This window comes from Narcine bancroftii, unplaced genomic scaffold (assembly GCF_036971445.1).
Source record: "Narcine bancroftii isolate sNarBan1 unplaced genomic scaffold, sNarBan1.hap1 Scaffold_125, whole genome shotgun sequence".
Classification (NCBI taxonomy): Eukaryota; Metazoa; Chordata; class Chondrichthyes; order Torpediniformes; family Narcinidae; genus Narcine; species Narcine bancroftii.
Genome location: NW_027211860.1, coordinates 222,600 through 229,845, shown reverse-complemented (window position 1 = coordinate 229,845; position 7,246 = coordinate 222,600). Strand labels below are relative to the sequence as shown.

General features: G+C 51.7%; 1 long non-coding RNA gene across 2 annotated transcripts; it reads right to left on the bottom strand.

Annotated features, from left to right (window-relative positions):
• Positions 1-5,832, bottom strand: LOC138750371 (uncharacterized). 2 transcript variants are annotated; one of them, XR_011349291.1, is made up of 4 exons: positions 5,706-5,832; positions 4,393-4,582; positions 3,623-3,703; positions 1-482 (listed from the first exon to the last, which is right to left on the bottom strand). It is a non-coding gene; the product is annotated as an uncharacterized lncRNA (long non-coding RNA). The 2 variants fall into 2 exon arrangements; XR_011349290.1 differs by lacking the exon at positions 1-482 and having other exon boundaries at positions 1,437-3,703.
• Positions 5,833-7,246: the final 1,414 nt, after the last annotated feature.

The following is a 7,246-nucleotide window of genomic DNA, read 5'->3' as shown; positions in this document are numbered from 1 at the left end:
CCACAACCCCTACCCTTACCCCCTTCCACTACCCCCTTTCTCCTACCCCCTTCCCCTCCCCCTCCTTCCCCTAGGTTAGGGGTAGGAAGGGGAAAGGGAAGGGGGAGGGGAAGGGGAGGAGGAGAAAGGGAGGGGAAGGGGGAGGGTTAGGGGAGGGGATGGGGGAGGGGAAGGGGAGGGGGAAAGGGGAAGGGAAGGGCGGAGGGGAAGAGGGAGGTGAAGAGTAGAGGGCTGGGGTTAGGGCATAGGTGTGAGGGCAGGGGAAGGGGAAGATGAGCGGGAGGGGGTTGGGATGGAGGAGGGGTAGAGGAGAAGAGGGGAAGTGGGTGAAGGGACATGGAAGAGGCAGGGAATGGGGTTGGCAGGGCCAGAGGGATACGACGGGGAGGGGTTCAGGCCATCATGATGTTGTCCGTCCTCTGATCAGCTGGGATGCGAGGTTCTTCTGGACTCGTGTCTTGTCTCTGAGATCGCTCCTTCTCCTGGGAAGAGAAATACGAGTGATAGAGATACTGTCTCTGAGGCCTGAACACAATGACTTTGGAGGGTCCCAACACTTCCCCCATCATCCCCCCTACCCCTGAACCCTCCCCTCCCTCACACCAGTACTCTCCATTTTTCTTGAATTCCTGTCCATATTAAAATCCTTTTCATGCCTTTTTTGGACAAGCCTCCGCTACTACCCCGACAATGCATTCCAGCCACCCACTACATTCTGTGTGAATAAAATGTACCCCTCACGTCTTGCCTAAATTTCCCTCAGCTCACCTTATTTAGACGTCCTCTGGTATTCTCGCCCCAGGAATGCACACAATATTCCAAGTGTGGTCTGACGAGAATTTTATACATCTGCAACGATACCTCTCGGTTTTTGAACTCAATCCCCTGACTCCTGAAGGCCAGCACACAATACACCATCTTAAACTCCCTCTCAATTTGCACAGCAACCTTGAGTGATATATGGAGCAGGATCTAAATATTTCTCTGTCCTGCACACTGTTCATAATCCTGCCATTAACCAAGTGCTCTGCCTACACATTCTTGTAATCCGCATTCAATGAAGATATTGGTCTATATGAAGCTACTTTTAATGGGGCTCCAACCTTCTTTGGAATAACTGTTATTCGTGCCCTTGAAAATTACTCTGGAAATAAACCTGGACCAGTTGCTTATTTAAGTACATCTGATTTACAGGATTGAACTCCATCTGTCACTTCTCTGCAAACTGGATGACCTATGACAACCTTCTACACTGTCTACAACTTCTCTACCTCTGTGTGATCCCCTGACGTACCCACCCTTCCACTCCCATCATCATTCATAAAAATCACAAAGAGCAGGGGTCCCAGAGCAGATCCCTTTGGAGCGCCACTAGTCATTGTTCCATCTACTACTACCCTCTGTTTACTGCAGACAAGCCAATTCTGAATCGACACAGCCAAGGCTCCATGGATCCCATGCCTCCAGACATTGTGAATGAGGCCTCCGTGGGGACCTTGTCAAGCACCTTACTAAAATCCTCGTGCAGCACATACAGACCTTGACCTTCATCTATTTCCTTTGACACCTCCTCGAAAAACTCAATTTGACTCGTGAAGCAGGACCTGCTCCTCACAAAACTATCCATGAGTTTGCCCAGCATGTTTGGGCATTGCTCTCGGCCCAAGAATCTGCAGACTTCCTGGCCAGTCCCTCCCTTACCCCTTCCCTGAGCTTCCGCATCCATTAGAACATAAAGCATTGCTGCCTTGTACAGGCCCTTTGGCCCATAAAGGCTGTACTGACCTTTGTAAATGTTCTCCACAACCTTTACCTGTACCACACCCATAGGAACATAGGAAGTGGGAACAGGAGTAGGACAAAAATGGCCTATCGAGCCTACTCCGCCATTCAATACGATCATGGCTGATCTAATTTATGACCAAACTCGACCTACCCTGCCTTCTCGCCATATCCCCAAATTCCTCTATCATGTAAAAATTCTGTTCCCTTACATCCACATGCTCGTCTCAGAGACTTTTATATGTACCTATTCTACCAACCGCTACCACTTTCTCCGGTGACGCATTCAAAGCTCTCACAACTGTCTGCATAAAAAAAATCTCCCCTCACCTGAAGCGGATGCTCTCTGAGATTTGCACCTGACACTTTAGGAAAGGTTTCTGGCTGTTCATTCCATCTAAGCCCCCCACAATCTTATTTAGAATAAGTTATTAAGCTGTGGAAGGGGCAAGTTGGGAGAGGGAGGAGGGGAGAGAGCTGGTGGGGGAGGGGTGAGAGCTGGTGGGGAGGGGACAAGGCCGTGTTGGGGAGAGGGATCAGGACCGCATTGAGGTGGTGAACGGACAGACAGGGGTGGATCTACCTGCCGAAATAAAGGAGCAATAAGAAGGCCATCTCGGAATCTACCAGCATCTTCTGGGGCTTGATGTCTCAATGGAAAACCCCCTGAGGATGGAAGTAGGCCATGCTCTGCTACAGCTGGTACATGAACATCTGGCAACACAACGATATAACATGACCCACTCTGCCTCCACACTGGCCGGGTCTATATCCTGAGGGTAAGGGGAGGTGGGTGACGGGCCCCTCCCTGCCAATCAACATCCATCCTCATCATCCTCTCCACCCCTCTCCCCTCACTACCCTTTCTCTCCTCACCAATACCCATTGAGACCCTCATGCTCCCTTCATCGATATCCAGTCCCCAGCGAGACTCAGCCAGTAAACTCCTTCATATCCTCCAACCCCACCATCCAAGCTTGCCCCAGTGGACAACTTGACCACCCAGACCCACAACCACCTTGATGTAGATCATGGGAATGGGCTGCTTGGCCTTGTTTAAGTGCTGGACCATGCAGTGAACCGTCTCGGGAACATAGTCCAGACCCAGATTCAAATAAACCTCCTCTTTCTCTTGGACACAATACAAACATGTCAGCTTGATTTACCCTTCAACACCCTGTGCCTCTCCCAACTGGAGTGCCAGCCCCTCCTGCTCTCTGTAGGCCTGATGCCCCCACTGTTCAACACAACATGGCATGAATCCAACGGCTCAGCGAGCAGAGCGTCAACAGGCCGTAGTGGACCCATCCGCTGCCCGATTATTCGGCTTCTGGTGAGACTGCACAAAATGTGCAGCTCTGACCGCCCTCCCTCGTGAGGCAAGGATTCACCGGGAGAGAAAAACCATTGACGTTTCAAGATGAGAAATGTTTGCAGCCAGGTGTTGGCTGGGGTCGTACATGTGGAGGCTGAGTTGTTGGGACGATTCAGAGCAGGTGTTGATTGGGAAGGGCACCAAAAGGTTCTGGGGAAATGAGTTATGGGGGAAAATACATTCGTGAAATGATTTGGGGAAACAGACTGGAGGGGCTGAGTGGCCGAATTTGGCGACCTTGTCTTGTGGTCTCGGCTGCTGCGGTCTGAAGTTGAAATGGCAAGAGGTCATGAGTTAATGGGTGAGGAGCAGGGCAGCCAGCATCAAGGAGTCGGCACTGGTCAGAGGGGCAGGATGGAGGCAACAGAGAGGCTGCAGCAAGACAGATCGATTGAAGGAATGGGGAAGGTAGCAGCAAATGAAATGTATCAGAGTGGGGGTGGGGTGGGTGCATGTGGATCTTACCTTGACTACAGAGGAGTAGAAGTTGAGAAGAGGGACGATGATGGTGTCATCCAACTTTCGCACGATCTGCAATTTGCGGTTCTATGGCGAGAGAGGAACATCAGCAAGGCTGGGCGATGGGTCGGGGCCCTGAGGGACGACTTGTCCAAGTTGAGGGGGGAGGCGGGGAGGAGATTCGTCAAGTGGTCAGAGGTGGGGAACTCCTAGGGAGGCCGTAGTGGGGGACTCGTCGAGAGTCGTTGGGGGGGACTTTTCGTGTCGCTGGAGCGGGGACTCGTCAGGGGGTTCAATGAAGTATCATTTCAGTTTTTATGATTGTTTTCCCAGCTTCTACTAAACAATGAATTTGCAGAAAATCTCTGATATTTGCCAGGGGTGTGTGTGTGTGTGTGTGTGTGTGCGTGTGTGTGTGTGTATGTGTGTGTGTGTGTGTGTGTGTGTGTGTGTGTGTGTGTGTGTGTGTGTGTGTATGTGTGTGTGTGTGTGTGTGTGTGTGTGTGTGTGTGTGGGGTGGGGGGTTGTGTGTGGGGATGGGGAGACTGTTGTTGGTTTGTGTGACTTTCTCTGTTTCCAAACCCCATGGCTGCCTTGGTCTCTGTCAGATGCTCCTCTTTCCACCCACCCTTCAAAAATGTGTTTGGGGTGTTGTTTGTCAATTGGGTGTAATTGTGTGAAACGGGTCATGTGTCGCAAGGGCCTGTGAACATGCTGTAGGCCTAAAGTTAAATATCAGTGTGTTCCATTTCCACACAACTGCTCCTGCCCCTCACCTTGAATCTCTTGTCCTACAAGATCTTCTTGATGGCAATCAGCTCTCCGGAGTCCACCAGCCTTGCCTGGTGCACCACACCGAAAGATCCATTGTCGATGATTTTATCATCTGTGCACGACATCACCTTGGAGACGTTGGGTCCATGACACGGTGTGGCCACCTCTGTTGTGACCTTATTGCCATGTCCTCTGGGGCAGAAGCAGCAGCATTTACACACCCAGAGGGTACACAACAGGTCATTTATCCCAACCCAGCCTTGCTGTCCAAGTTAGTCTCTACCCCTCCCTCTAACTCCCTTCCAAGGGTCACCTAAATGTCAGAATTGATCCTCTGGTGGTTCGTTCCAGCCTCTCAGTAGAAATATTGCCACCCCAGGTCCCTCTTTGATCACTCTCCTCAGACTGAAGCCAGTTCCGCAGACGTTCACTTTGTCTACAACCCTCCCTCCCTGAGAGGATCGGGTCATCCTTGACCTTCAGCACGTCCCGGGGAGATGAACCACTCTGAACGCTACCACAGGTTTAGCAGAAGCCCTCCACATTCCCAGAAGCTCAGCAACACCGTGATCTTCCATGATGCAAGCGAGACCCCGTCGCCTGAGGGAGCAGGTGGTGCGGAGAGACCCCCACGCTTCATCGCTCAACTCTGCTGGGTCCGCCGCAGCAGAAACACTTTCTAACACCTTGATCCAGGTCCACTGGGGGAAAGAATCCTATCCCGGTTGGGGGGGTGTGGGGGTGTATGCAAGGGTGGAAGGGATCTTGTAACCCGGGGGGGGGGGTGGGTGGAGGAGCAGTCCTGTCTTTCAGTGGACAGATCCCATTCCAGGTGGAGGGGGAGCTCTGTCCCATATCTGTTGAAAGGTCTACCTTCCATCCCCCTCGCAACTTCTCTTCTCCCTCAGACACCTCACACTCTCCCCTTCCCCGATTCCTCTACCACAATCTCATCCCCCACCCAACACCACCCCCATGGTTTCCCCAGTGCCTTCCGTCCCCTCGCACCCCATCCTCCCAGCTCAACCCTATGTCCCCTACCTCTGATCCAATCTCCCTTGACATTAGCCTGTGGTGCAACCCCGTTCCTTCGTTCTCCCCTCCACTCCTACAGACCCTACCCCTGTATTCCCTCACATGCCATTGTTCTCCCCTCCCAAGTCCCCCCAGCTGCCTCATAAAGTGCCCTGCACTCAGGATGGGGAGAGGGGAAATTAAATGCAGCCTCCATTCTCTCTGCCCACACTGGGTGAAGGATGGTGCCAGAGGAGGCTCTGTCCCAGTCGGGGAGCCTGTAACAGGCTCTTTATCTCACCCATGGGTGCAGGGTGCTTCCAAACACAACCCTGTTGATCAGAGGGTCCCTGGGATGAGACAGTGTTCTACTCCGACATGCGGGCCAGAATCCCCTTCCAGGAGATGCATCTTTCTCGTGTTGCTGTGCCATGGCACAACTCAGCTATGGCTGCCCCATGCAGTGACATCATCACCCCCTCTGTGTCATCATCTCCCCCCTCTGTGACACCTCCCTTCTCTGTGACACCACTAGTGTAATGGGCAGGGACATCCAACCATTTAAATCCTCCTCAATTTCCCCAAGCAAGGGGAGAATAATTCAGCTGGTCTAAATTACTCGTTGTTATCTATTCTAACTCCTAGATATTTGATCCCATTTTGCCTCCACATTTGTTGACTATTTTCTTGACATTGGCTCTAATCCCCCTTCCTAAGTGACATGATTTTGCACATATCCCAAAAGAACTTATACCCAGTGATCTCCCCATAGTCCTCCAGGGTGGTGCACAACTTGGGCAATGAGTGTGTTGGGTCTGTCAGATATATCAGAACAACTTCTGCAAATAAATTGATTTCATGCTCTTCCTGGCCTGTTCTGAAACCTTTAATGCCTGAATCCTGGCAAATGGCCTCAGCTAATCGCTCCATGGCCAGTACAAACTCACTCACTGGGGGAGTGGGGGGGAGTCAGACCTTGATTGGCATGCCTGTTGGCTACCTCTGTCCCTCTCATCTCGACAACTGTGGCTCAGGTTGGGGGAGTCTGTGCTGCCTCCTGCAGTGCACAGCAGCACTGCTGGACCACCGTTATCTCCTTATTTTCCTGGGCCCTCTCCAAATCTTTCCTTTCTATGATCTCACATTGGTTTCTCAGGAGAAACACTGGCAGCCAAAAGGCACCCTCTGATTCCCCTTAGATTTTGGGAACCCCAACTTCTTGAAGTGGGACAACACGTGGTGATCTATTTTCTCAAGATGTGGATCCAGGAGCTTGGACCAGTCTACCAGTTTGCCGTGGTCCGCCAGCATGCTTGCCAAGCTCCCCAACCCTGCACTCTCGTCAGTCCACCCGCAGATCTTGTTCTCCCTGCCTGCACTAGATTTCCTGTCCCGATTCCAAAGCATCTCCACTGCAGCTGTTTTCAGTCGGAACTCGAAGGACCCTGCTCACTGCACCAATTATTATGTGTGTGAAACTGATTCGAGGGTTCCCAAGGGTGGCGAATTTGAACACAGTTGTCTTTTATTGACACATGTAGTGAAGTTGCACGAGGCGTAAAAGACACACACAGACACAACCTCGGCGGATTAATCGATACACTTGCACCCACTCATGGATAGAAGACTTGACAATTAACTTTTCACATACGATACCTTGAACAGGTCATTCATTCACTCATTGATCTTGGATGCCTGTGGGTGGTAGGGGATATGCAGGTGGCCCCAAATACTTGGCATCACCACCCATTGCTGGTCAGACATTACCCGATAGGGTATTCCACATATGGAGCACGCTTAAATGGTGCTTGGTCGGCCCGCTGGCAGGACATCCGAGTATGT